This window comes from Hoplias malabaricus, chromosome 6 (genome assembly GCF_029633855.1).
Source record: "Hoplias malabaricus isolate fHopMal1 chromosome 6, fHopMal1.hap1, whole genome shotgun sequence".
Lineage (NCBI taxonomy): Eukaryota > Metazoa > Chordata > Actinopteri > Characiformes > Erythrinidae > Hoplias > Hoplias malabaricus.
In genome coordinates, this window is record NC_089805.1 from 16,394,853 (window position 1) to 16,404,281 (window position 9,429).

Below are 9,429 nucleotides of genomic sequence, written 5' to 3' on the forward strand. Positions count from 1 at the left end.
AGAATTTCTCGGCGTAGCCAAGTGGCGGAGGGTGTCCGGTTTGGTGGTCTCAGGATCCCATCCATCCATTCATTATCTGTAACCGCTTATACAATTTAGGGTCGCGGGGGGTCCAGAGCCTACCTGGAATCATCGGGCGCAAGGCGGGAATACACCCTGGAGGGGACGCCAGTCCTTCACAGGGTAACACAGACACACACACGGACACTTTCGAGTCGCCAATCCACCTGCAACGTGTGTTTTTGGACTGTGGGAGGAAACCGGAGCACCCGGAGGAAACCCACGCGGACACGGGGAGAACACACCAACTCCTCACAGACAGTCACCCGGAGCTGGAATCGAACCCACAACCTCCAGGCCCCTGGAGCTGTGTGACTGCGACACTACCTGCTGCGCCACCGTGCCGCCCGGTCTCAGGATCCCATGTCTGCTTTTTGCAGATGATGTGGTCTTGTTGGCTTCATCGAGCCGGGACCTCCAGCTCTTGCTGGACCAGTTTGCAGCCGAGTGTGAAGCGGTAGGGATGAGGATCAGTACCTCCAAGTCCGAGTCCATGGTACTCAGTCGGAAAAGTGTGGAGTGCTCTCTCCAGGTTGGAAGTGAGATCCTGCCTCAAGTGGAGGAGTTTAAATACCTCGGGGTCTTGTTCACGAGTGAGGGAAAGATGGAGCGTGAGATTGACAGGCGGATCGGTGCAGCGTCAGCAGTAATGCGGGCTCTGTACCGGTCCGTTGTGGTGAAGAAAGAGCTGAGCAGAAAAGCAAAGCTCTCGATTTACCATTCAATCTACGTCCCAACCCTCACCTATGGTCACGAGCTTTGGGTAGTGACCGAAAGAACGAGATCGCGGGTACAAGCGGATGAAATGAGTTTTCTCCGCAGGATGTCTGGACTCTCCCTTAGAGACAGGGTTAGGAGCTCGGACATCCGGGAGAGACTCGGAGTGGAGCCGCTGCTCCTCCACGTCGAGAGGAGCCAGTTGAGGTGGTTCGGGCATCTGGTTCGGATGCCTCCTGGACGCCTTCCTGGAGAGGTGTTCCGGGCATGTCCAAAGGGGAGGAGGCCCCGGGGCAGACCAAGAACACGCTGGAGAGACTCTATGTCTCGACTGGCCTGGGAACGCCTCAGTATACCCCCGGAGGAGCTGCCGTCGGTGGCTGGGAAGAGGGAGGTCTGGGTTTCTTTGCTCCGACTGCTTCCCCCGCAACCCGGACCCGGATAAGCGGTGGATAATGGATGGATGGATGGATCATTATTTTAACTTGTTAAATGCCATACAGTTATAAGCTCTGTTAATATTTTAGAATATTGATGCAATGACTGGGACACGAACGACAGAAATGATTATGATAAATAGGTTTAATAAGGAGACAATGCCGTGCTGAAGGGAGGGAATTGTTATGTAAATTTTTGAAGACGACAGCTTTAAAATGAATGAACTCTGAATGAGAAAACGGAAGGTGGCAGAAGCGAACCGCTGTAAAAACACAGAAGAAGACGATGAAGATTCGTGCTTTTTTCTCTCACCGGCCTCAGGGAACAGCTTCATCCCGTAAATATTTCAATTTAACCTTATATTTTCGGATTACATAAGTATTTTGGTATCGCCCAAATGTAGTTAACATCGTTAATGTTACGTACTTTATTCTGTAAACTGCTATACGTTACATACGTAATATTGAATCGTTTTTTTTTTTTCAAATTACAAACTTTATACCTAACCTGTTTAACTTTTAAATGACATGACAATCGCTCACACATGAGTTATTTTAATTGGAGTAATTATGTGGTCTGATGGCATATTTTACAAGACGATGTGTGCATTTTGTGGGTTTTTGTGTCACAGAAAATAAAGAAATTTTATTAAGAAATAAAATAAATAAAACTGCTTGACCACATTAAGAAGACATAAGGTAGTAGCTAAGTAGGTTAAAATACATTCCCAATCTCAGTGCTGATTTTTGGTGTAATGTAATGTTTTAAATATATAATTCCACATACACTAATCCTTTGTTAGGGAGTTGCAGTGATTTTGGACTAGTGATTAATGGGTTGAAGGAGGTAATATAACAAAAAGCGATAGAAGCCTATTTACTGAGAGAGAAAAAATAAATAAACAAAAGCATGTAAAGTAGTTTATTTTTGGAGCTGTGAATTTAGTTACATTTTTCAAAATTAACAATGAACATGAACTAATTAATTTTCTTAATGTAATTATGTAAAGAAAGACTGCACTAAGAAAACTAGTGGGGCAGTGAAAAATGCAGATGGGCAGGGAGAAAAGCAGGTAGGAGGTTAATTTAAGTTATTTAGATGAGATCTTTAGCATCGGTTGTAGCATAATCGTTTGTATAATAATTTGTACTATAACCTGATAATCTTCTACATTTGAAGTTCTGTAGTTAATGAATCTGCATGCATAAGCAGTTTACAGTTTTTCATTAAATATTTTTAAAGAAAATATATTGAAGAGAACAGAACATGTACATAATCTCTATATGTTTAATTATAGAGCTGGAATTCAACAAGGAGTACAACTGAGGGGACTACATTTGACCGTTCTTTCACTACACTGCAAGTCCTGAAGATCCCTTTTGTCCAGGCTGACAGAGATGAGGATACAGCTGATATTTCCATCATTGTTGAGGGCAGTGAAGTATTGACAAAGTTAGAGAACACAGCAGAGGCTTGCAAACTGTTGATCAAACTGATGTGTGCCATGAATAAGGGTCAAATGTGTACTTCAACACATTTGAGGAAACTCAAACTGTTATAAAGGTTTTGTTTATGTTAAAGTTTTTTTAATGTTTTTTTTTTTATACTTTTCCAAACCTACTGGTGAATTGTAAGCAATTTGTTATATGGCCTTAGCATAGTATATTTTTAAAGAAAAGTCTGAATTTAAATGGCAGTTCTTAGTAAAACCAATTGTTTTTTTGAAAAAAAGTTTTTGAATGTTAATTGGATTTAGGAAATCATGACATGAACTGTTTATGGAACTGATGTGTGCCATGATTAAGTGTCAAATGTGTACTTCCACACATTTGAGGAAACTCAAACTGTTTTAAAGTACACTTCTGCCATTTTTTTTTACTTTTCCAAACCTACTGATGAAATATTTTTGTATTTTAAGCATTTTGTTATCATGACACTGCCGATTTCAAATTTCAATGCCAGTTACAAATGTATTTTCTATTTATTAATAATATGTACTGTTTGTATACATTGCAATTGCTGTAAGTTTCCATTGTTTCAAGTTTGTATGAAAAGCACACTTACTGATATTACTTTGTCAGATTTTGTCACTGTGGTGGTACCCTCAATTGTATATATTTGTACATTTAATTAGGGAACATAATTATACTATAATTGTAGATATTAAAATGTGATGATTTCATACACCCTGTTTCATCTTCAGGACTTTTATTATGTTTTTTATTATATGACATTTCTATAATGAAATATTACAAACATGTATTTCTCCTTCTGGAGAAGAGAATGCAGTGTACCTTTAAGGAACAAAACGACTTTTAAACAATTGTAGCTTTAGTGGGATATGCCTTTTATACTTAAATCTCAGATTTTTTCATCTTAAATATCTAACATGTAAGTTAAATGATAGATAAGAGAAATTTAACACCAAAACTCACAGAAAGGTCTATAAAATATCGCCCTCTATTTTTTTCTTAATAATAATCTCCATTCAGGATGAATGAGCGGGTCTGATATTCTTAGTGAGTGATGGAGTTCAAATTCAGTTTAATGGCCTGCAGGTGGAGCTCATAACCTAAGGAAGCATATTTGTATGCAAATTAAAATGAAAACGTAATATTCAAAATGGTATTGTAATCCTGAACTTGAATGTAATTTCCCACTCACGTACGTAAAAATTCTAATTCAATATTAAATTTACATTTGCTACTTGGTAGACTTCAGTTGATATTTCATTTACACAATTTGAATGATGTGTACCTTTATTCATTTAAATAACAATGTATTTCACAGTCTGAATGAACATGTTTTATAATCATGCATGAACTGTGTTAAAATGATCATTAATATATCATATTATTTGAGATATATAAATGAAATTTTCAGACTCACAACTATGCTAGAAAGATGGCAAAATTCAAATGTTAAAAGGAAAATGGCGCCTCCCGTTTATAATTATCAGCCCTAATGTTCTCAGTCCGTCTTCAAAATATAAAAAATGCAAACAGAGCAGGTTGCCTTTTCATTTCCATAAACGTACACGCCTCTCAATCATCCCGTCAGGGCAGGGCAACGCACACTCGGTGGAAAATACATGCAAAAAAACATGGAGTTTTTACTTCTGTTCTCTATTGTGTCTCCGGTGTCGACCCGAGGAGGATGGGTTCCCCGTATGAGTCTTGGTTCCTTCCAAGGTTTCTTCCTCGTGTGCTGAGGGAGTTTTTCCTTGCCACTGTTGCCCCTGGCTTGCTCATAGGAGGCTTGGACCCGGATCTCTGTAAAGCTGCTTTGTGACGACTTTTTGTTGTGAAAAGCGCTATATAAATAAAATCTGATTGATTGATGGAGTTAAGTGTTCAGTTATTCTTACATCACCAGACGAGGTGAATGTGATGCGTAATGTCTTTGTACATGACTCCACAAGAAATTGTTTAATTGACTGTGGGACCAGGAGTTCTGGACTCCGATAAAATAAGTTTCATATTCGCATATTCGGATTGTTTCTTCAATAGCTCTCGAACGGTGCATGCAAATGGGTGAATACTTGCAAATTATTGTTTTCGGGATCCAACATTGGTTTCTATGGACTGTCGCCATATCCGCAATAATTAAGGCACCGTCTACAAACTACAATACAGTAAAAACGAAGGTGACTAACAGCGGGAAAAAGCAGTTCGTTCTTTATTATATGTAAATCAGGACTTGAGCCAGAAATAATAATAGAGCTATTTTGTAATTATTGAGGGGGAAGGGATCGAACATTGAAATAAATAAATAAAACAATATATTGCATTGCTGGTAATTAAAGTTCATTAATTCCTTCATTCATTGTCTGTAACCGCTTATCCAGTTCAGGGTCGCGGTGGGTCCAGAGCCTACCCGGAATCACTGGTCGAAAGGAAGGAACACACCCTGGAGGGGGCGCCAGTCCTTTACATGATTAGCTACAGTATTTATTATTTCTATGAAGGTCCTCACATCTATAGCTATACCAACACAAGTGTGTATGTGTGTGTGTTTGCGCATGTGTAGGGGTAAATAAAATTTAGACTCTGCTGATAGATTTGCTGGGTCCAGAGCCTACCCGGAATCACTGGGCGCAATTTGGTTTGGTGGTGGTTTGGTCTAAGTTACCTTAGAATTGAAATATCGTATAATAATAATAATAATAATAATAATAATAATAATAATAAAATACAACCCCAATAAAAGACAACCACAAAGTAATGTGGTTAGAGCTTGAAGTGTAGATGCTTGCTGATATGAATGAACATCTATTCTGGCTATGTTAGACAATATTGTTTTTGAATTGAACATAACTTTACCTTAAGTCAGAAGATGTAGCTAAATAAGCAGCCTTTTAACTGAGTTAAAAGTTGGGGGTTTTGAGTTGTGTATTAAAATTAACATAAGATTTGTATTCTTTATAGCACAACATTCTTGCACATTTTTACTTCTGGTACTTTGGAACAATAAGTACAATATTTGTTAGCATGGACATGAGCACACGCTAAACTGCTGACATTTATGGTGTATTCAGTATTTTGCTATATTTGTAAAATTACCCCCTACAAACACTGTAATATACCATGTATACCAGTTACCAGTATTGAAAAAAAATGCAACCCAACCCAAGGGGGGATGCATCTCTTATGCACATTTTCCTTTCATCATGAACTGCCTTTATTACATGGATGGCATCTGCTGTCATACACACTGCAGCGAATGTGGAAAAGAAAAGCAAGACTGATATGACCAATTTCTACCCATGAAAAAGAATTTAGTAATGGCATTTATTACATTGAATATTACAAAAATAAACAACTTTTTGTGACTTTTCAACCACAAATAACCCCTCTTTTCTTAGTCCTTGTAACTGACTGCAATCTTAGTTGCATCATACAAGTAACTCTTCTGCTCTCAAAACATTATAAATACCCTTGAAGCCAGTTTAGGTAATTCAGTTTACTCCTACAGTTTATGTAGGAGTTCAAAACAGGAATTGCTTTATAGTTACATTTTTCCCCACATCAAATGAACCTGTTTTTGCATAAGTGTTTTTTATTTGTTTTCAGAAAATGCAATGGCATGTGGCTTAACAGGGTTGGGAAGTTGACACAAAACTTAACCTATGCTATGTGTTTTTTATTTTAGATACATTTTTTACCTGTTTGCACATTGACATGGTAAGTAAGGTTTTGATAGAACTGTATTACATGAGCACACAGGCTCCTTCGTGGGTGAGGGTGTGTTGCAGTGTGTGGTAGGGATTAATGGTGTTATACACTGTAGTTGATCTGTGATTCATATGATTTATAATTGCCAAACTTTACTACAACAGTGTGGAAGAGTTTTACTGCCACTGGAACTGTTTAAATGAATGATTCTCTAAATCTTGACACAGAATTACAGTGAAAAGAGCATACAACACATTTATACATCATGTACAGGGAGGATGTGGAAAAACCTCTTAAATTATGTAGGCATAAAATGCCATGAGAGCCATATGAAGTGGATTGATCAGTTTTGAAAAAAGTCGAATATACACAAGCCCAAATATTTTTGACTAACCAAGATGATACCAGTCATAAACAGTGGTGTTTATTGCAGAAACCTGAGAATTATATTTCAGCTATCAATACACTCATTTAAAACCTGCCCCTCTCAGAATCATGAAAAAAAAATAGTATAGAGTAAAATGATCTAAAGTACAGAGATGAACTTTTTCCTGACCACCTTGCTGGTGTAGATGATGCCACACTGGAGAAAGAGAGCAGGCATACCTCTAAAATGATGGGGAGAAAAAGAACATGGCAAGAATGGAATTGAAAAATGCAAAATACGATCTCACTCTGGAGAAAAGAGGTAGTCAGCAAGCAGCTTCTTGTCTGTTGAGAAAGAAAGGTGGCCCTGTCTCTTTTTGGGAGAATAAGTAAATGTTCATTTAAATTTACTTGTCTGATATTAAGTGCAAATTTAACACTCTTTTGATAGTGGAATGAAAGGATACCCTGTATGGACCTCAAAATCTCCTTTACGACATCTCTTGATACAAATACAGCCATACTAATCAAAATGTACATTACTGTAATCATACTCAAGATAAGATGTAAAATATCCTATGCCAATCCATTAGAGCTTCAAATAGGGCCCACCCTTTTCCTACCGGCAGCCACACAATTTCTATTGTTCCAATCCTATATCCCTCATCATACCATACCATACCTAGCCCCACTGGCACGGTTAATGCATTCTCAGTGCCACCAGTTCAGTGTGATCTTAACGTGCTACATCTCCAACCACCACACCTCTACAGTGCATTTCCCCAATTAGTCTGTATTTTCCTTATTCACAGCCACTGACTAGACCTTTCAGTTGTTTCTAATAACCCCTTCAAAGCTGCCCTTAGTTTCCGGCCCCTGACGCACAAGCAGGGCTGTGGCAGATTTGGCTACCAATACCCTAAGACATATCTCGACCAGTCTAACATGTGCCTGCCACCCGCATTCCCTCACCTCAGCTGCCAAGTCCACGTACTTCAGCTTTGTCCCTTAGGACAACAGGACGCTGTTGTCAATACGATGTTGGATGTAGTGTGTGTGGGGCAATAATGTTAATACTTGCATGCTTGCATATTTTTATGTGATCTATGTCAGAATGCGTATTATTTTAATAATTCTAAAAGAGTTGCAGTCACATTTCCTTTTTCTAAATAATTACCTTTAAAATTATGTTTATAATGACTAAAGTACAGTATCTCTAGAACTGAATGGTGGTGAATTTACATCAATTACACAATTATGTATGAAAAATATCAGACATATTAACGGAACAAGGAAGTTCTATTGGTACCTATTGGTTAAGTGGTATTAGTATAACAGTTTGATGCCAAATTCTTACAATTATACAATTCTATTTTAATTTAACTTTTATTTCAAGAGAAGAAAATGCTATGTTTACTCAACAAATTAACTTTAGTGGTATTGGCTTCATGAATTACTTTATGACTATGCAGACCTTTATTGTTACTAGTTATACTGTTCTATCTCATATGTAAAATGAGAGTTGCTACTAGTAAATACCACATTACATAGATCTTGAATGAGAGTTAAAAAGTGAATTCGGACTTTTATCTGTGTACTTTTAGGCTAATGCGGTTTAGCACACCTCCACACAGCAGTCATGTGGCAGATGAATCAGTTGCTTGTAATAAATTTCTCTATGCAGGGTCAGGGTTAGAATTTTTGTTTTGCATTTTACAAAATGTCCCAATTTTTTGGCAATGGGCAATGGGGTTAGTATCTTAATTGTTGAGTAATAGGTTAAACATTTTTTGAATGACTGACATCATACAGACCCAAAAAAGTTACATAAGAGGCAAGGTAATATACTGTTCAAAGTCTCAAACTCTACCAGCACAGTATTTCCTGAACCCACAAACAGCACTAATGAATGGAAACATTCCGTTTCTGGTCATATGAGGGTGAATTTCAATAATATGAGCAATTTCAGTAAAGTCATAATGCAGTGTTTATATATATATTATAGTATTTTATATATATATATATATATATATATATATATATATATATATATATATATATAAATAATGGGGGGGGGGCGGCATCATAGGAAACATCCAGACCTGCAGCAGCAAGTTTCTGACAGCTGTGGAGCTATGTAACACAAACATACTAGCTGAAGAGTAATTATAGGTTAGAGTAATCACAGAGTGAGCACTGGATGAACATGTTTGATCTAGAAGATTCCTCTGAATGGGTAACCTTTGCTCATGTCCCTATACACACTATTAAGAGCGACAAATATACAGCAGTGGCAGTGAAACTGCAATAGTGATCTATTGAAGGAACAAAAAAAAGATATGCAGGGTAAGGGAGTTGGAGGGACAGTTTGTGTGTGGCTGACTTGAGAACCTGAAATTCAGCATTTTGTTGCCTCAGGCTTTGGACCTTTTTAGGAAAGCAAACAAGAGGCTTTACTCGCACACAAACTCATACACAAAACAGGCAAAAGATAAAACAGGCCACACATACACATACTCATGAATACAAAAGATGTAATGCCACGGTCAGATTCTGCAGATATTTATTTGATCTGCTTCGGAGGTATATCTGTGCTGTTCATTTTGCTGGGACAAAATCAACAAATGATAGCCATAGCACTAAACAAATCTCAAACTGTTGCAAACAATGCAGC